Below are 23323 nucleotides of genomic sequence, written 5' to 3'. Positions count from 1 at the left end.
TGCAAACGCAGCATGAAGGAAAAAAATAAGAATACATACCTATGGTTGTCTTGTCAGTCAGAAGGCAAATGATAAAACTAAAACTGACACTAACAGTAAAAAATATGACGAAAAGAAATCAACGAACCAAATATTTTCAATGGTCTTGCATCTTTCAAGGAGGTTTTCAACCGTTGATTTAACACAGCAGGTAGTTCATCTGACGCCTTCGGTGTAATTAAAATCCATTTGAAATCCACACGTGTAGAAAATGGGTAACGTTTATATTGTTTTTCTGAATCTCTTAAACCAGAGACATTTTTGTGGAGCGATCAACATAATGTGTGTTTAATTGGCGTTTCTGTACAATGTACAGTCCTGATCAGTTTTCTTTTGCAGCTACTTCTGAGGTGGATTTTCATGTAGACCCATTTGATAGGATGTTTTTTTGTTTAATCGTGATGAGGATTTTACTCTAGGTGAAGGTTGCCATAGGGATAGGGATGTCCGGTTTAAGATTGAGTTTCTTGTGAGAGGGAGTATGGATGTGAGGTTTCTTAATGGGAGTGGGAGTTTGGTTATGCTTCTGCAGCTTTGGATATGTTATAGGACTACAGATGATGATATCTCCGTGCTCTGTTAGATGGTGATGATCCTGGATTAGAATCTTGGACTTTTCTCCTAACAAAGCCTTTGGCAGGTGGTTTGGGTACAAGATTTTACTATCTCCTCATATGGGTCACAACATGGAAAAAGGCAAAGTATATTTCAAACAGCACTGTTTGGTGGATGAAACATTTCTTAGACAGGAGAACTCTGAATGAACCTCATGTTGCTACAGAGGAATTCCTTTTGGTCCTTCCTCCATATGGAGAAATTCATTTTGATACCATGTACCTCCTAAATGCTCTTGTTCATAAGGGAATTGTCAATTACCATAGACTAAACCTTGAATTCTATGACATGTTGAAGCCCTCTGTCACACCCACTGAGTTGTCCACAATGGCCCCAAGGCACATACTTGCCTACAGCGACCCAATTTATGGTGCATATACAAGACCTAAATCTGTGATTTCTTGCATTTTCTGCTAATCAGTTGACAGACCGTTCTGCATAGTTCTTTGCAATGCAGAAGATATTGAAGTCCAACAAATTAAACTCTGGATGGGGATCTTTCCTAAATACAATTTTCCAAGCATGCTGCAAGAATGGGCCAATGCTTCTCCTCAATCTATTGCTACAACCTTACAATAGTCCTACAATCAAAGTTTTCAGACTTGCTTTTTAATCATATAGTAGCTAAATAGTGACTACCCGACCTCTCGTGATTAAATACCAGCTTCTATATCAAGGTATTGTCATTGTTGTTCATTATGTGGATGTTGGTTTAATGTATTTGGACTCTGTAGGAAAATGATCTCAACAGTTTCATATGTATCTGCCCTTTGTATTAGCACTTAATATCAGTAAATAACATTGATGGCATGCTTATGTTGATCAGCCAACACGCTACCGAAAGAAGAGATTGAAAACATTACAAGGAATAGCTTTGAACTCTCAGATGGTACCAAAAGAACAGGTTCCGTGGGAAGGAGAAACTGGTAGCATCTATAAGCTCTCATCAAGGCCCAACATGAGAAAGTTTGAATCTCAACATAACATGCTTGAAATAATCATTTGATGGATTGTTTGGATGAAACAGGGGAGCTGGAATATGGCCGGTGCTTTATAAATGTTTCAAATATCCCGGTGGATGGCTACTTTCTCAAAAATGGCTAGAACTTTGGAGAAAGGAGAGCAAGTACAACAGTAATTAGAGGAAAGGCTATCGTAGTTGAGAATCCTTGCTTACATCCTGGCGATGTTCAAATTTTAGAAGTAGTTGATTGCATCATTTATTAGATTGTTTGGTTCTAGCTCTCAATCAATGGTGGATCTTTTTCTAGGGTTTGACAGCCGTGTCTCGGCCTCCTGCAATAGCTCCCGAGATTAATTGCAGTGGTAAATTATTTGGGATTAAAGAATCAAACCAGAGTTCACACAATGATTTAGTGGGTACTTTTCCTATTTCTCAATTCTGGTGTGGTCTGCACTGTATGTACGCTTTTCTGTCGAATATGTGAAAATGTCTTCAAGGCCATAGAGCTGACAGAATATACATTGGGGAATCGTTTAGCAGTTATCAGTTACCTTAGAATATTAAGATTGTTCAAAAGTTGCTGGACACCTTTTTGGCTCAATTGCTTTGGTTCTCCAGAGGATTGTTTCAGATTAAATACCATTCTGCAATTTCATCTCCATCTACCTTGTGATATGGAAATTTAGTTGGAACCTCATACGCTTATAGCAGCTGGTAATTTTTAGTCAATGTAAATCTTGTAAAATGTCATTGTCTTTCCTATTTTAAAGAAAGTAAATAGAATCCAGAAATTGTAACTAGTGTGGTATTTCAAATCCAATCTTAGTTAAAATCAATTCAATATCTGTCGGTCTATTTAAGGTCTTGAATCTTGATAATCCTTAACCCTTGACTCTATCTCAGACAATTTTAGTAAAATAAATAATTCTCAATCCTCACCTCTTCACCTGAAACTCTTAATTTCAAATCAAATAACTTAAAAATATCTGTGAATTTGATACCAAACCCTCAACTTTTAGATTCGATGCAAAACCCTCTCAGAAAAAAAACTCAAATAGCAGCTGCATGATGAGAGAACCGGCGGTCCGGCAGGAGGGGAATGGGAATGACATGTAGCATTGCAGAGAGAAACGAAGTAGACCGAAGAAAAATAATAGATCAGAAGGAATTCCCAGGAAAGTGCTTTGGATCGTTCACTCATTTTTGCCTAGAGAATAGACTGCTATTCATAATCCAAATTTTTAGCCACATAAAAGTCGATAAGTACATAGATAGAAAATTATTCAAAAGCTGATACTATTCTCCTAGGACTAACAAAATTAAGGAAGAACTACATCCCACCTGCACAAATAAAAAACAAGACTAAGCCTAAACAAAATTAAGGAAGAACTACATCCCACCTGCACAAATAAAAAACAAGACTAAGCCTAAATTCATTATAAACTATGTTTAAACCTTTAAAACTATAGCAGAGTAATTTGAAAGCACGTCACTGTGGTTTTTACCTTAATTATCGTCATAGAATTGTTCGATGATGTCAAGCTCAAACTTCATTCCTTCGAGAACCATTGGTGCCAAAAGTAAAAATGAATGAGCATGAGCATGGCCAATGTTGAGTTGCAATCGTATACCTTTTCTTAGTCTATAATGAACTTGATCACGTTATACATAGCTGCAATCAACAAGATGAACATTGTCCAAAAAAAACACCTTTAATTTGGTCAAAGCAGACAACGACAAGTACAATTGGTAGTAGAGAATAAGTAGGAGGATGAGTGAAATGGTGCAGAGATAAGAAAATATCACCATGAACACCAACAAAAACATAAGCACAATCCTATATCTAGCCATTGAGGAAAGGATGACAGATGGAGTGGAGATCAGACTTTCTCTGTCAAGGAGGGGAGGAGGAAAAGAAATTGTTGGGGGAGAGTAACAAATTTGTTTTTGTCTTTCAAATTTATATATTTACATAGCACATAAATTTGCATCTTCGTTCACCTTGTTAAGTCACAATATTTAACAACTTGATTTCTAGACATCTACAACGTTGCAATTATAGATTCTACTATTTACTCAATTTAAAGTTATCATTATACTTATTTAAAAGAAGTCAATCTTAGATAAAAAAATTCTTTAATTTAATGTTAATATTTACGAATGAAATGTTCTCTTTGTTACACTTGTAAGTACAACTAGTATATTTATATTTAAAAAATATATGTAAAATATATGGAGAGATATTTTATAATAGAAAAGAATCATGTGTAAAATAAATGTTCTTTTAAAATACTAAACACCAAGAATAAATTATTTTTTGTTTACGGACATTTTGATGTCATTGTAGATGCCTCTCGATAAATATATTATTATTTATAAAAATATCAGTGGTACCCACTAAAGAAAAAAATATAATTATTCATATAATTAGTAAGTTAGAAAATAGATTATTAATAATTCCATTTGATATTCTTTTGAAATCCTTCAAGACATATGGTCTCACTAGGTCTCATGTTAAGTATCTAAAGTGAATGGCCCAAGTCACTCTTTAGCATTTATTAATAATTGTAGTTTTTCATTGACACTAATTCTCTAATGTTCCCAACTTATTTAATATTAACTCTAATATTCCCATCTTATTTAATATTAGAAGCTATCATCAAACTAATAAGTATATCACACACATTTACTGATATTCTACTCTTTACATAATGCTATTATTGAAAGTAATATAACATTAATAGTGGTAGCTTTATATTCAACTATTGATTTTCCCATTTATGATTAAAATTGTAATTAGGATAGCAACTATTAATAATAATGATTATTATTAGTTTCATTTATAAGAAGAATACTAATGCTTTCACCCACATCTATTAAATGTCAAAGCATCAACTAATGAGAAGTAAGAATTAAAACATGTTGACCAAATTTTCTCATATTTATAGTTTTTAAAATTTACTTCAAAAAACAAAAGATTGCTTATCTTTATTCTATTGGCTAATAGTAGAGGATGATGTTAGCATTTAGCTATTCTTTGATTCCTTTGTTTGCATTTTCATACAATAGTATTTTATAATGATGTCATTATTACATAATAGTAACTAGTTTTTTCCTATTTCTTTTGACAATGCAATAGGTGATAAATCCATTTTATTTTTATAATAATAATTTAAAGCATATATAACAAATATCAAACATATAAAAAATATGAATGTATAGTTTTAATTAACCCATTTATATAATATCATAAGATAATAATTTCTTATAAAATAATATATAATAAATAAAATCATTAGATATAATATAATAATCAATATAATAATGTAAATATAATTTGTATATATTAATGAAATAATTATAATATATTAATAATATAAATTAAATATAATTAAATAACTAATACTGATTATTTTATATAGTCATTAATAATAAATAAATAACTATTATTATGATTAATAATTATTATCAATAACATCTATTATTATTATTACTACATGTATAATTATACATGATATTAGTTATCATAATTATTATTATATTTAATTAATTAACTATAATAATTATATCGCTATTATAATTATATAATTACTATTGTAATTATATGTCAAGCAATTTTTAATCATTGTACATGGAGCTTTAATTATAATTTGATGCATTTAACTTTTTTCAAAACCTCTACTATACATATTTAGTTTTTGTCACATGCATAAATCATTTTTAATTACAATGTTGTTTAACTGAGCAACATGTTATAGATTTACGGGAACTATTTGAAATGCTTCTTTTGTTTAATTACTAAAGAAAAGTATTTTAGTGTTTAACATTTAAATATAAATTCTTCACATTTAAATAAGGATGCTTCAAGGCTAAACTTTCCTCAATACTATTTGTCAAAAGATTTACTATGTTATTACTACAATTATTACTTAAAGATGTCAAAATTTTAATATTATTACTACAATTTACATAAGTTCCAACTTTGACACAAAAAAATTATGACAAGAACGACGCAAATGAATCTCTTATTCTTATAATTTATTTATTTATTTAAATAATGTACTACTATGGATCTCATTTGATGGCGTGCAATGCTATGGTTGTTATACATATCTTAATGAGAGAAGTCGCATTAGGGGAGAGGGGCCAATAGTTGTACATGGTCCAATAGTCATTGTAGCAATTGCGCTTATAATATCCAATCTTACCACTAAGTTATACTATATATTATAAATAAATAGTCCACATGCAATTTAAAAAATAACCAAAAGTTGCTCAAAATGGACCTATACTTGAATACATAAGAACCTATAAATGTTATATAAAACAACATATATATGGTCATTAACAAATGAAATAAATAATTTTTTGTTAGAAAAAAAATATCATAACTATCCACTATAAGTGTCTCATTTATAAAATGAGATGCTCATTTAATAAAATAAGATACTTATTTAAACAAGAATTGTTGTCATAGTGAAAAAATAGTATTCCTATGTGTACAATTATTGCCACAGTAGCAATGCATATGCATTGGAGAATTTCATATAAATAAATTGCCCTATCACAAATATTAAAGATGAGCACAAAAAACCCTTGCTTTTTTCATAAAATGTGAAGGATTTTCAAAGATTTGTGATCACTAATATGTATTTGGTTCATTTATGTTACATAAAAATTATATTTTAAATAAAAATACGATATTTTAATAACAGCAAAATCCCATAAACTCGAGGTAGGTATGGCGACTTGAGCAAGGACAATATCTTCAATTTATAACCAAAATTGATCGAGGATAAAGAGCTCATTTTAGCGGGAATTATAATAGTTCAAAACCTTAGCCATTCGAATTGGCCTCCCATCTCCAGTCGCCTAATTATAAGATGAGCAGGGAAATACATAATACAAGCAACAACAAGAATGGGGAGGTCGACAATAGACAGCAACGATAAAAAGAGGGGGCCACGTACTACAATAGTGCTAAAGTTGTGCCCAACTCCCATCATCGCTTCTTTTTCATTTTATTCATAAGAGTCTAGATTACGATTGTTAGGCATGAGACGTCTGATAAGGCTAGACTAAATCTATGGAATGGATTGCAATAGGGTTTCTAATCTTGGACCTTGTTTTGTACATAGTTCTTTCATTCCTCTACTCCAACAGGTTGACCAAATCATTCGGTGTGGATTACATTACTTTTATTGTCTATATTTTATTTCATTTGATTTTATTTGTGCCAAGCGATCAAGGATCTGAGTTCCCATACATCAGTTTCTAACTATAACTAGGGTGGTATAGACATAACGGTGTGCATAGAGTTTTGAAAAAGGGTTCCATAATGGAGAGAGAAAAGAAGTGGCATGAGGAAGGGAATTGACTATCATCACAATGCCTATTTAATAGAAGTACAAGGTTTGTAGTTATTCTGGTTGCAAAAAGATCCTGATTACATTGTCGTATATCGAAAATAATTCATGTTATATATAGAGGGTATAGCGGCTACAACGTTTTTGTCAAGCCCCACAACCATTTTGAGTCTATTCTACAATTTTTGTGTTTGCATAACACGAAAGATTTACATCGTACAACATTGCAGTTTTGGAGCTAGATTAGCCACGTCCAAGTATGAGTGCCACAAAAGACATCTTATAGGGGACACTAGACTATATATGTATGCATCTATGTATATGTATGTATATATGTATATGCATTTATGTATGTATTATTTTATTTTTCCTTTTGTGAATAGATCTATACGTAAATGTTCTAAAAAGTACAAGTATGGGTTTTAATTTAGTTAGTGCTCAATTATATATATCTATGCAGAGGCTTGTATGACAAATAGAAATATAAACCCAATAGATATTTACAATATTCTTTTTCATTTCTGTTTATTAATTTAGAATTGAAACATTATTTACAGCAATATATTATGAATCAAAATGCTAAAATCTTCAATTAATAGCTACCAAATATGAAGAGTTATAATGTAAATCTATAATGACCTTTATTATAGTTTGATAGTATTAAGTTACAAGATAAAATGTACACAATATTCTTCTTATATTTTATTCTACGTAATCAGTAATACTGTTGCATGCTATATCATACATGCAATTTTTGTTGACCGAATACATGCATTTCTTTTAAAAAACAATATATGTTCCTCAATTGTTGGATTATGAGGGTCTCCCCTTTTGATGTCATTGTTGCTTCTCTATTGATGACTTGGACACAAACTTTTCTCTCTCACACCATAAAGGCACTACCACTAGGTGGAAGGATGCTAATGGTGATCACCTGGCAATTGTGGCTTTTGATTCTTCCTTTGATGACACTTCACATGCTACTAATGATTCATCCCAGGATGATGTTTTGTCTTCTACTATTGGTGTGTCCTCTTTAGGCTATATTGATATTACTATGTCTCTTATTGCTAGCGTGGTCCCCTCATGTCTCATGGACCCTACTTTGCGTGTAGATCCTAATTTACTCTAGCCCTTAGTGCTTGATGTGTTGCTTGGTCAACATTTTATTCCTTGTGTTGATAGACTCACTAAGCAGACTTTCCCTCTTGTTTCCCTTTGAGATGATGTTCCAAATGATAATGTTGATTGGACCATTGTTAGTCGATGGAGGAAAGATTGCTCTTCCTCCTCTTCCCAAAGTCTTCCTTGAGTTGGGGGTGAAATTTCTACCCACCCTTGATGTGGGTTACTATTTGTTCTACTAGTGTGTTGTAAGTGGTCTATTATGGCATGTGCTATTAGTGGTTTTTTCTTGACCTATTGTAAATTTCCTTTTTGTCTTGTCAGGTATAGGTTCAACACCCTTGTTTTGCTGCTTTTATAATAAAAAACAACATAGATGCCTCCTCAAATAGAGAAAAAATATTATAAATCAAATATATGCATTCTTTTTTATGCACAAAATGCTTATTTAAAATCCTTTATTTTTTAATTAACAAGTTGCATCTATATGTTTTGAATATAATAATTTAAGTATATCTATAAGCATTATTAGTGTTCATCTACATACTATCCCTATCCATTTCTCTACAATAGTAAACTATTTTACTTCAATGTAAATGGATTATTTTACTATAAAGGGCATGTGATACTTTATTTATTTTCCTACTATAAATCAAAATATAGAACGAGGCACTAGATTTCAAATAGGTAAAATATAATTCTTTTGGTTTGATAGTATTCTATATTTATTTTGAACAAATTGCATATATTATAATGGTTAGGAAAAGGTATGATGAGCATAACCATGAAATATTTATTCTCATTAAGTTGTTTGTCACCAATGAAATTCTTTCAGAGATTCATTTAGGCAAGTCTTTTATAGAGATTTGGAAACATCTGCTAGATTTGCATAAGACACTAGATAGAGTTAGGGCATTCTTCTTGAAGAAAATATTGTTCTCACTAATGATGCACAAGAGGGTGTCTCAGTAAGATTATTTCATGAAATTCAAAGATATATTCATGATTAATTAACTACTATTGATCGTACAATGGAAGAAGAATATATGGTAGTCATAACTGTTAGCAACAATCAAGAAGGAAGATTGAGAGGAGTGGGGTGAATCAGTCTTCACCAGATACACAAATTAAACTTCCAAAACATAAACTGATAAACCACAAGAATAAAAGGTAAGCAAACTAACAACACAACACACAACACCAAGATTTTGATGTGGAAAACCCAGTTAAGAGAAAAACCACGGTGGGAACCTACCCATAATAAGATGATACTCTGTAGTAGTATGTGAAAATATTACAATGGGGAATGCGCATGCATTAAAGAACACTACCTAGAGCTCACTGCTCAAAAGATATATGCCCAAAAGGCTACAATCCTCAGGAAAGTCTTACTGTCTTACAATATGATTAGGACTACAATCCGGAAGGAATGAATTGCAATAATAGCATCTACAAATTTCTGGTTAAGCACATTTATCTACCCAACAACACCAAAACTCACCACAACACTTCAATGAATTATATATCCTTGTTCGCACATTTACCTCTCTCTAATAATGCAGACACAATAATGACACCAAAATTACATAAGTATATTACCTATATATACAAATCGTCAACCTTGATAGCAAGGTCAGCTAAACCCTCAACCCTTAGCTCATAATTAAAAAAATTGCATTGCACACAACAAAGATCGACCACTGGATCAATATTATGATTTTCATTATATAGCATGGACCTAATTCGAATTCCCAAATGATTACATCCACCAAAAATCCCACAAACATCAGCCACAACATGCTACACCACCAGAAATAGTGCATAACATGCAAATTATCACCGATTCAAAGAAATCACCAAAAACATGCTCAACAATCGATGCAGATCACCAAAACAAATAGGAAACGACTAGGAAACACTATCAAGCACATTAGAATCATCCAGAACTATTGCACCAATATCTCTTTTCAAATCTTCATCGGTCAACATCTCAAGGATCAAGAACACAACCAATCAACAACGGTCACGAAGAAAGATAACATGCGGAGAACCAAATCATGAACCATATGAAATTTAGATACACAAGATCATCCCAAACAATAATCCAAAATCTCAGCACAAGATCTGATCACACCAAAATATACCAGAGGGAATACTGAATTTTGCAAAACAGTGATCAGTAAAACCAAACTACAAAACCAGACCAAAAACCTTTTCCAAACTCACTGAAATAACTCACAGGAATGTGTTGACATCAATGACAACAACATATCCTAGCAGCAACAATGAACAACCAAATCCAACAATCTCCCCCTTTGGAATTGATGGCAACATATGAATGTGAAAAACAGTCAATGCAATGAAAGAAGATATCACCAGCAAACTCCCCTTAAGATCAAGGTAGATAAAATAGTTTTTCACATGATCTCTCTCCCCCTTTGACAACAATGCCAAAGATCACAAAAACAGATAATTAAACTCTCTCCCAAAATAGAGTCATAAATCTTTCTCTCCAAAACACAAAAAACATGAGTCTCTCTTCCTAGAATACACAACCAAATCATCAGACTACTCCAACAAAGGAGCAACACCAACTCATCAATCCAGATAAAAGAATAAGGCTTTGAATTCCAGTGGATTGATGCAACTCAATGCATCTAGTTCTCATCAAGAGGGCTGGAGACCCCTAACTTGTTCTCAGATAGACAAATGTATCTGCAGGCAAAGGCTTAGTAAAAATATCAGCTATTTGTTCCTTTGTACATACATATTCTAGCTTCACCTTTTGTTCATCGACTTTCTCTCTCAAGTAATTGTATTTGATTGGTAGCTTAATCTTTAAATGTTGCATTGGATTCTTAGATATGTTTATAGCACTGTAATTATCATAGTATATAATGGTAGGCTCATCATAAATAACTCTAATATCTTTCAACATTTGCTTCATCCACTCTATCTAAGTGCAATTACTAGCAGCAACAATGTACTCAACTTCAGCAGTAGATAAAGATATTGGATCCTATTTCTTGTTGGCTCATGAAACCAACTTCTTACCTAAAAAGATTGCTCCACTGGTAGTACTCTTTTGGTCAACAACATCACCTGCCCAATTTGCATCAGTGTAAGCACACAACATGAAATCATCATTCTTTGGATACCATAAACCATAATATTAAGTTCCCTTTAGATATCTAGATATTCTCTTAACAACAATAACATGACTCTCCTTCGGATCAACTTGATATCTAGCTTCCATACACATAGCATGCATAATGTCTAGCCTAGTCCGAGTAAGATATAATAGTCCACCAACCATAGATCTGTACAAACTCTTATTAGCTTTAGGAGATCCATCAGTGTTAGATAATTTACAACCAATCACCATAGGAGTTCCAACTGGTTTGGAATCATCTAATCCAAACTTCTGCAACAATTCCTTCACATACTTAGTTTGAGATATAAAGATACATTTTCCCATCTGTGCGATTTGCAAACCTAAGAAGAATTTCATCTCACCAATCATAGACATCTCAAATTATTTTTGCATATTATCGATGAATTTCATGCTCATATCATCATCACCACCAAAAATAATATCATCAACAAAGACTTCAACAATCAAAATGTTGTTATTTTCAATCTTAAAGTACAAATTACTATCAACGTCACCTTTGAAAAATCCCAATTTTAGCAAGTATTTATCTAATCTAGCATACCGGGCTCTAGAGGCTTGTTTCAAACCATAAAGTGCTTTCTTTAACTTACATACCATGTCTCTATCATCTGACAGTGAAAATCCATCAGGTTGTTCAATGTAAACCTCTTCTTCTAGATCACCATTCAGAAATGCAGATTTGACATCCACTTGATATACCTTGAAATCTTTATAAGCATCATAAGCTAGCAATAATCTAACAGCTTCAGTTTTGGCAACGGGAGCAAAATTTTCTTTATAATCAATTCCTTCTTGTTGTGAATATCCTTTGCAGACCAATCTGGCTTTATTTCTGACTACTTCATCGACTTCATTCAATGTGTTCCTAAAAACCTATTTAGTACCAATAACATTTTTATCCTTAGGTCTAGGCAGAAGTTCCCAAGTGTTGTTCTTTTCAATATGATCTAACTCTTCTTCCATGACTCTAATCCAGTTATCATCTTTACAAGCTTCAACAACATATTTAGGTTCAACTTTAGAAATCAAACATATCTCTTTTGCAACTAACCTTCTTCTAGTCATCACACCTTTATTCTTATCACCAATAATCTAAATCTCAGAATGATTTAGTCTAACATACCTCATAGTCATCTGATTGTTCTTATTTACAAACTTAGGATCTTGAACATCCTCACCACCAATAGCAACAATCTATGTCTCTACCAGATCATTCTTCTTAGTTCTTCAGGTTGAATAGGAGGTAACACAACATGTTGGGTTTCATCATAGGCTCTAATCTCCTTGCCAAGGTTTTTCATCCACCTTCTTACTTGCACTCTCAACTATCTTTTTCAGTCTCTTTTTTAGTGTCGATAGGCTTTTCTATTTGTAGAATATCCCAAAAAGATACCTTCATCACTTCTAGCATCAAACTTTCCAATATCCTCATTTTCCTTGATATAACATTTTCTACCAAAAACTTTGAAATATTTCACAGTAGGAACATGACCAAACCAAAGCTCATAAAGAGTCTTACCGGTATCACCTTTGATATGAACTGTATTGAATGTATAGACTATAGTGCTAATATCTTCTCTCTAGTAAACCTTCAAAATATTTCCTTTAATCAACATGTTTCTTGCAGCATCTAAAATAATACGGTTCTTCCTTTCAACAGTCCCATTCTGTTGTGAGGTCCTAGGAGTAGATATATGTCTTCTGATTCCATGCATTTCATAGAAATAATTGAACTCACCAGAACATAATTCTCCACCTCTATCAGATCTCAAGCACTTCAACTTCAATCTGGACTCAATTTCAACTTTAGCTTTGAATATCTTGAATTTCTCAAATGCTTCTAATTTTTCCCTCAAAAAGACAACCCACATCATTTTGGAATAATCATCAATTAGTAACATAAAGCATATATCACCCTATACACTTTTAACATTTGTAGGTCCACACAGGTCAGTATGCACAAGATCTAACAATCCATCTGATGTGTATCATTTACTCTTGAAAGAAATCCTTGTTTTCTTACCCAACTGATATTCCTTACATACCAGATTAATAGGTTTAACAATCTTAGGAGAATCCCTAATAGCTTGAGTAGAACTGGTCTTGATCAATGAGTCAAAGTTTACATGACACATCCTTCTATGTCACAATTGACTCTCATCTATCTTAGCAATCAAGTAGATTTTCTCACTGGCATTCAAATGAAAAATGTTACCTTTAGTCTTAGTTCTAGATGTAATCTCTATACTCGAGGCATTCAAGATCTTACATTTACCATATTTTAATTGTATATCATAACCCTTATCAACCATTTATCCAACACTCAAAAGATTATGTTTCAAACCTTCAACATACAAGACATCATCAGTGTTATGCTTACCATCAAAAGAAATAGCACCTCTCCCACGGATTACATAGGTTTTGTCGTCTCCAAATCTGACTATTCCACCATCATGTCTTTTGATGCTTACACATTTTCTTTTGTCACCAGTCATGTGGTGTGAACAACCGCTACCAATCACCCATTCACCTTTTTCTTCTACCTTAGTAGCCAAAGCTTTCTTCTCAATATAGTAGCTAGTGGAATCAATAGGCACAAGTCTATTTTATTTAATGGCAATGAACACAACTTCATCTCCTTCTGATTCTTCATTTGTAACACCTTCATCTGTAGCATAATAATAGTTCTTATGGTTCCTAAACTTTCGGTTAGACTTATAAGGCTTATAATACTTATCATTTCTATCAAACTTATCAAACTTATCATGTCTGTCATACTTAGCCATTCTCTCTGGATATCTAGAAGCAAAATATCCTATCGTATTACAAGAAATTTTTTTTAAGGGTAACTTTCCATCATACTTACCAGCACCTTTAGGAAATCTCTGAGAAATCAACACTTCAAGCTCATCAAGGTCTCTTTCTTGCTCTGCTATCTCTCTCCTTTCTCTTTCATATCTAGATATCCTACAGTCACTAGGATCATATTTCTTCTTATTGGATATTGATGTTATGCTTTGAATGTTGTCTCAAATTTTCCATGTGATTCACCAAATTCGCTCAGCTCAAATGCAACAATTTTTCCAACTAATACATCTCTTGTCACAGTGGTTACACTCCGGATCTCATCAATAGCGGCAACCTTATCACATTAGCAACAATTTCATCTTCTTCAATATTTTCACCGACAGATCTGATACCAAGGAAAAGCTCATTCACCTTAGCCATGAATGAATGTATTTTCTCATCATCTCCCATCTTTAATGTCTCATACTTTCCTTTTAAACTCTGCAACTTAGCAAATTTCACTTGACTATCACCTTCATACAGGATCTCAAGATTCACCTAGATGTCATGTGCGGTTTGAAGTTTCATAACATTTTCCATTTCAGAAACAGTCAAGGCATTGAGTAATACTTCCTTTGCTCTGATGTTATATCTAGCTTCCTTAACCTCATTAGGAGTGGATGGTCCATTATAAGGAACAACATAGGCATTCTTAGTAATCTTCCAATAATCTTCTCCAAGACATTTCAAATGTTGTTCCATTCATTTCTTCAATATAGTGTAGTTGCTTCCATCAAACCTTAGATTGTCTTTCTTGAAAAGAATACCTTGATCTGACATCCTGGATCTCCTCAAGTGATTAAGCTTTTACCAAAGGATCTGGATCTGATACCAATTGTTAGCAGCAATCAAGAAGGAATACTGAGATGGGGGGGGGTTGAATCAATCTTCACCGGATACACAAATTAAACTTCCAAAACATAAACTAATAAACCACATCAATAACAAATAAGAAAATTAATAGCACACCACACAACACCAAGATTTTGATGTGGAAAACCGGGTTAAATGAAAAACGACCGTGGGAACCTACCCACAATAAGATGATACTCTACAGTAGTATGTGAAAATATTACAATGGGGAATGCACATGCATTCAGGCACACTGATCAAAAGATATATTCCTGAAAGGCTACAACCCTCAGAGAAGTCTCACTGACTTATAATATGATTCAGACTACAATCCAGAAGGAATGAACTACAATAATAACATCTACAAATGCCTGATGCTAGTTTCGGTTTAGCAAAGTTGTTTTTCCTACAACACCAAAACTCACCACAACGCTTGATTGAATGATATATCCTTGTTCGAACATTTACCTCTCTCTGATAATGTAGACATAATATCAACACCAAAATTACATAAGTATATCACCTATATGTACAAATCATCAACCTTGATAACAAGGTCGGCTAAACCCTCAACCCTCAACTCATAATTACAAAGCTTACATTACAGGATACAAAGATCCACCACCGAACCAATATTATACATTACATAGGATGGACCTAATTCAAATTCCCAAATAATTACATCCACCAGAAATCCCACCAATATCAACTACAACATGCTACACCACTAGAAATACTGCATAACACGCAAATTATCACTAGTTCAAAGAAATCACCTAAAACTTGCTCAACGATCGATGTGGATTACCAAAACAAATAGGACATGATTGGCAAACACCATCAAGAATGTTATAATCATCCAAAATAATTGCACCAATATCTCTTTTCAAATCTTCATCGATCAATGTCTCAAGGCTCAAGAACACAACCAATCAACAACTGTCATGAATAAAGATAACTTGAGGAGCACAAAATCATGAACTATCTGAAATGAAGATAACAAGATCATCACAAACAATAATCTAAAATCTCATCACAAGATCTGATCACACCAAAATATACCAGAGGGAATACCAAATTCTGCAAAAGAGTGATCAGCAAAACCACACTACAAAACCAGACCAAAAACCTTTTCCAAACTCACCAGAATAACTCACAAGAATATGTTGATATCAATGACAACAACATGTCCTATCAGTAGCAATGACCAACCAAATCCAACAATAACAGTGGAAATCTTAAAAAGGTCTTACAAGCATTTCATAGAAATACTCGACATCATATCTACAGTTTTTGATCTAAATTTCAATCAAATATGCAACTAAATATTTCAAGATGACAAATTGAAATAATAGTTTGGTAGAAGCAGTGATTCATTGAGTCTAGAAAAGGCCTTTACAACCAAAGAAAAAGGGAAGTGGACTAAGAAGACAGGTCAAGGACATTGTGAATACAATTCCAAGAGTCTATAATATACCACATATCATGATTGTGGAAACTTGGTCATATGAAGAGGTTTTGTAGAAAGAGGTCAACTAGTTAGTAATCCAACTAGGGAGGGTCTCCACTAGAGTCTCATACTATATAAAATTCTAAGAAAGAGTAAGTACTAAATTAATTTTGACCAACAGATCATTTCAAGTATTTTTTTGGTTTTGTACATGGAGGAATCATGTTATCAGAATCTTAGATTCTAGAGCATTCCAACATCCCACAATGAAGATCTGGTCGTTACACACACATGCAAACATTCAAAGAACTAATCTAAATCAAAATCGTACACATGCATGCAAACCAAGGTAGCTCCATTACTGTCCTATTCTTCAAGGTCTTGTATTTGCAAGACAGGTGCTCTTAGAAACACTTTACACAATATGCTATGAAGAAACAAACTGTGAGAGATATTTAAATGTAAATCAAAATGAAAGATGAAAAATTATAAACTGAGATGTAAACACCAAATAACTAGAATGAGGATTGATAACACACTAGAGAGAGATACAAATAGCTCATGAATGTCATATTATGGATTTGAATGCAAATTCATAGATAGAAAATTGGGAGAGGGACTCTGATTTTATAAGCATTCTCAAGGTGGATCCAGATTGTGAGATGAATATGGGATAAAGAATAAGATTTTAGAGTTTGATCCCACATGTCTGAGGTGGATGCAAATGGGTAAAGGAGAAAGCATGAATGAATAAAGTAATGCTTATGCATCGGTTTATGAAAATAGATGAATACTATTAAATATATAAATGATAGGTGATAAATGATAATAATATTAATAAATGGTAAATGATAGAATATTAATATTTTAAACGGATAGATGATAATATAGATATTGGTGATATATATATTAATGAATTAATAATGGATAAATGATTAAATAATAATATAATTAGTGATAATACTAATAATGAATAAATGATGATAAATGATAAATGATAATAATAATATTAATAGTGGATAATATTGATGATAGATCAAATTATACCTAAAAACTGATGTGGATCCACCCGAGCTTGGATGACAAATTTTATGTCTCTAAATTTTGCCCCTCTTTGAGATAATGCAGCCTATTGTGTTGTTTCAAACAAAATGATCAACTTAGATGCCCCAAAGATATCTTAGTAAGGGTGATGATTTATTGGTTATGCCCCCTCAAGATATTGATCAAACACATTGATGGAGATTGATCTCTCGATAGATTACGGGAAAAAGATCAAGGATGATGGATATTGCACAAGTGATGAAGTTGAGATGAACATTTGATGAAAATGTACAATTGATGAGGCATAACTAAACAATTGATGGAAATGAATAGTATAGCCAAGTTGATAGGGATCGATATTAGCGCAAGATAAGATGACCCAAGTTTTGATTGATTGATTGATCCAGGGGGTTTGATATTTCAAGAAGAAAGTTGATTGATCCGATAAAGAGATTGAAGATTCAAAGACATGCATCAATTAGATAAAGTGTTTGATTGATCTCGTCGCAATGAGAAGAATGGAGAAGATGATAAAAGAAATGATGAAAAAGAGAGATGAAAGGGGTGATGAAAAGAGAAAAGTGATGAGAAAGAGGATATGAAAGTGATGAGAATTCTTGTGCTTTGTAAAGTGCTTATATCATCATTGAGCTTATTATGGAAAAAGGATAAAATTAATCTAGATATGAATAAGACCTAAATGAATCATTATACCAAATGTGTGAAAGAAAATACATCAGACATGAAAGGATTGCCTCAGTTTGCATCAAACTATTATATCCTCAATGTTTTGAAATGATCATGTCCTAAGATGAGTCATCATATTACTAAGGAACAATCCACAAGGAGAAAATAGGTGAAGATGCCACATCCTCTACTTTCTAGTCAAAGACATCATGGAGATAAAATCTCTAGTTAGAGACATCGCGAAAAAGCTAAAGGACATGTCACCAAAGATAAAATCATAAACAATCAAGAGAAATAAGAAAACAAATAGATGATATGTATCTTACCAATGTTCATAGTTTATGTGCTTTGTTTTGATAAGTCGACAGTGTGTTGTTATGTTTGCTTAATCATAATCTCGTCACGTCATGATTTCGTTGAAGTTCAGAGTTGCATGCTCATTCGAAGTGTTTGTGTCTTCGTAATGTTTATGAAATATTTTTGAATTTTGATGAAAAGGTTTATGATGTTTAGGATTTTTAAATGTTTTTATTTTTAGGGATTTTTAAGGATATTTTGTGATTTTTATGATTTTTTTAGGTCATTTTATGATTTTTAAAGACTTTTCAAGACAATTTACAATTTTAAAATTTTTTCAAGACTTTTTTATGATTTGTAGGATTTTTTCAAGACATTTTAAGATTTTTTAGGATTCTTTCAGGACATTTTATGATTTTTAAGATTTTTTTAGGACATTTTGTGCTTTTTAGAAATTTTCAAGATATTTTAGATAGTTAATTTGAATGTGAGATGCCAACTATCCCAACCCATCGCTAAAGTTGAGGAGATGCCCCAGTGATGGATAAGACTAGCCTAGTATGCAAGAGCAACACGTGCGCTGGTTATGTAGAACAATCCACGAGCTATAATGGGGGTGGTAAGGCTACTATGGAATGGGAGGGTAATATAGATAGGACATGGTCAAGTAGAGTATTGAAGGAAAGAGGACCAAAATCTCTACGCATGGCACTGGTTTCCCCATTTTCACCAATATGGTACTTTCCCAAGGCGCTTGTTTGCCATGTTTTCACCAGTGAACGAATTTATTTTTTTTTACTTTTTTTATTTTTCACTTTTTTTGTGTGTCACAAGGTGCCTTTTTGCTAGGTTTTCACCAAAGTGATGATTTTTTTAGGCCTTTTTCTCTTTTTTTTTTTGTATTTTTTTCAAGATCTTTTTCTCATTTTTTTGTATTTTTCAAGATCTTTTAAAAAAATTATCTGAAATGCTTAGATGTAAAACCTACAATGGTGAATGTTGTTGATTAGATCTTGAAGTAGTTCACCTTTTGAAGCAACTAGCTGATATGCTCCTGATCCATATGCTGCAGTAATAATATATGAACCTAACCAGTCAGGTTCAAACTTGTCTTTTTTCTATTCTTGATCTTGTTGAGAAACTCTATATTTGGCTAGATGATGAGTATCTTTCTCTTTTTCCTTCCTTGTTAAAGAAACTAGGGTATAATTACTAATTTGTGCCCCAGATAGGCCCATATGTGTATCGACAAAAGAGGTTTGGGTAACTTTGATAGCAAAGCTCTTTGAAGAAGTTCTGCCAAAGGTCCTTTGAGGTGACATATCACTAAGAGGGGATGGATGTATGGAATACATTAATGCAGGATGAAGGCTTATGAGTGTGAAAAGAAGTGAAAGTAGTATGACATGATGGAGACTTAGGATCAACAAGTATGCCTTTTGACTTCAAATTTTAGAATTTTTGTCCCTAGTTATTTTAGTATTAGGGGAGATCAATTCACATTCTTCTTTTTTCATAGGATTTTTATCCTTGACTTTTCTTTTTGAAGAGTCCAATAGATTTTGATTTTGATTTGGACTAGAGAACTTTTTCTTAATTTTTACTCTTGAATTTTCTTTTTCATAGCATGATTTTTTATCTCTGATGAGTCCGTGACCTTTGTAATTCTTGTTGATCCAGGTCTAGGAGAGGAGAAAAAATGGAAGGAGTGGATGAGATGGCAAGGTTATATGAGTTATCAAAAGGGTTGGGGGTATATTCAATGGAGTCTTTGTTAGATCACTTTTAAGACTACTGATCTGAAGAGTTGCTTGCACCTCTAGAGGAGATTTGCATTCACAATTAGTAGCCACAACATTAGGTGATTCATACCTAATTCCCTAAAATTTTGAATTATCTTTCTCTGTCATTTCACTTGTGGTTTTCCATAAGTTTGAGGAGACAAAGGTAGCTTTCCAATGTAGATAACATGACTCATTGAATATTCACTTACTCCATGGTCTTTTACTTTTATTTTGATCTCAACTTCATTCGAGTTGCAGGTGGGTTCTTTTAAGGATTAAGGATCAATGTATGCATGGGAAGAAGGTGCTTCATGATTGCTAGGAATTATGGATTCAATCTTAGAACTTACATTGTTGCAATACATAAAAGGATTTGGATCTACTAGTATTGTAGTTTTAGCCCCATTATGTATAAATTTTATACACTGATGGTATATAGAGGGTACTACTTGCATTGTATGGATCCATGGCCTTCCAAGGAGAATATTATAGGTTAAGGAGAGATCAAGGACTTGTAAAACCACATCCTTCACCACTTTGATAGGAAATGGAACTAATACCTTAAATGAGCATTCCTCTTCATCATATGCCTTTATCATAATCTTTTTCTTTGCATCAACTGCACTTTCATTGACCCCAAGCTCTCTAATTAATTTCAGATTTGTAATGGTGGAAAAGATGATGTGAAAGAGAGATCAAGAGGAAAGCTACCCTTTCCCTCCAAAGAGAGATGAGATTTTCACTATGGATTTCCCTTCAAACACTTTTTACGCATTACATTTGAAGAGGGGGGGAAATTCACTAGATCCAACCTTCAAAGAAGAAGACTGAATTTTGAATGATATGAAAATGATAAGTGAACCCCCTCTTCTTTTTGGAATGGAAAGGAATTGATCAAATTGTGTATTAAGACTAAGTGTAAAAGTGACAAAGAACTGAATATAACTCAGGATCAAGGTATGGGATGAAGTTGTGCATCTAGATCTAGTGATAATATGTCTAGATGAAGCCGCCCTACAAATTTGAGAAAAAGTCGCCCAGACCATGGCGGGAATGTACACGATCCTTAGAAAAATCCGCGAAATGAAAAGGGTCTTTTTGCCTCTACAAATGGAGTCCAAATCCGAAAGTGTAGTTGGGCACTTGCAACCTACACATATAGAAGAGAGGAAAAGGGGTTGGGATTGGGGATTTGCCTTCAGGTCAAATCCCAGTTTTGGAATTAACCAAGTAATGAAAGAAAGTACTTGCAAGTAAATGTAAATGAAAGACTGAAATGTAAATCACCTCAAGGGATGTTGTGATAGAAATGTTGATAGAATAGCTCGTATGAGGTTGAATGTTGAAATGGATCTCCTCTTCAATGGTTGAATCCTTGACTTGAATGCAACACCTAGCCTTGAAAGGAGCCTTGAGATGCTCAATTCTTGAAAGGGATGCTTGAATGATTGAATGCTCTTGAATGATCGATTGCTTAAATGCATGGTCTCATGTGTTCGAACCTCTCTCTGCAAATGAGAGGGGAAATGCAACATTTATACTTGTCAATTAGGGTTATTGAAACTGGTTTTCATCATGAGCCAACATCAAGGGGAAGTTTTTCCGCTCACTGCATAGCCACCAATGAAGGGTTTGGAAGGTCCTGCCCTAAAATAGGGTAGGGGACAGGGGCACCACGCCTATGTCCTGCCCTTTTTTTTAGTACAAGATTCAAGTTAGGCAGTGTGGAGGTAAGGAAAGATGCAGTTTTGGGGGATTGAGCAATCTCTAGATTCCGATCAAGCTAGTGGATTCAATTTTGCATGCATGAGGATCCTAATGTGGTCGAAAATTGCTAGGGTTGGAATTTTATGACACTACATTTACCCCCTCACTTTAGTGGGAGTATGAGCGTACGCCAATACTATCAATAAAGTATAAGGAAACAAGATTGAAATACTTCTACCATGTCAAGGAAGCAAGATGCGTCAAGCCCCTAGTGGACTTAGGATCTTACGACTTCAATTGAAAAAGTAAAAGGGAAGATTGAGAAGGAGAAAATCATGATTGCAAGTAGCAAGGTTCCCCTCACTATGAGTCATGAAAGCAAGGATACCAATGATTACAAAGAATAACCAAGTTCACTAAGTAGTTCTAAGTATCAAGAAGGAAAATATGAGTGGAGTGTATGTCCCCATGTTAAAGCGATTGTGCATGCCTTATCAGGAGTGATTGCTTTAAGGTAGGATACACCTAAGAGAGGGAGAGAATAAAAGGAGCACATTATCGCAAAGATTTAGCCCCCAATCGAGGAATACACCCAAGGATAATGAACACAAAACATGAAGTAGAGGTAGTTTCACTTTCCTTGGGGTCAATATGTTGTATGATGACTCATATATATCATATATGTATGTGCATATAACAATCATCATTCCCCAAAGAAAGGAAAATTCCTTGGAAGAAAAGGAAAGACAAGAGTCTTTTGAGTCAACATGAAAGAGACCAAGAAAAGATCTCAATGCTTTGCATCATCCTCAAATAGACATTAAGGTAATAATAGAAGAATGGTCACAAAAGAGCAAGAAAGGAGGGGGAGAGAAGATCTATGGTGGTAATGTTTCTAATCTAGCACGACATCCACCAGCAAATCTTGTTGATCACTATTTCAGGAAGGTGAGAAACATGCCAGACGAGCGACATTGAGCACAACAGATGGAGCTATCACAAGATCCAAACAAGGACTATGCTCATGTGGTAAGTCACTTTGTTCGTCTTTATGAGCTAGAATTGGGGCTTTTGAGAATTCAGCTGATAAATCCTTGTCAACATCAACATATTCATAATCACTATCAGAAGCATTAGGAGTTATATTTCCACCATTAATATCATTTTCACCTATTACCTCATCAATGTTTATAGAAAGAGGAGCTCTCACATGAATACAAGTAAAACCATCACATGTTTTTTGCAACTTATGTTTATGAGATTTAGGTTCAGTATCTTGTTTATAAGAAAAGGGGATCATGTCAACTGCTAGAGTTTTAGGAGATTGAATAGTTTGATGGACAACTTCATGAGCTCAAACACGACGTCTTC

Source organism: Cryptomeria japonica, chromosome 4 (genome assembly GCF_030272615.1).
Source record: "Cryptomeria japonica chromosome 4, Sugi_1.0, whole genome shotgun sequence".
In the NCBI taxonomy this organism is placed as follows: Eukaryota; Viridiplantae; Streptophyta; class Pinopsida; order Cupressales; family Cupressaceae; genus Cryptomeria; species Cryptomeria japonica.
This window is presented reverse-complemented; position numbering follows the sequence as displayed.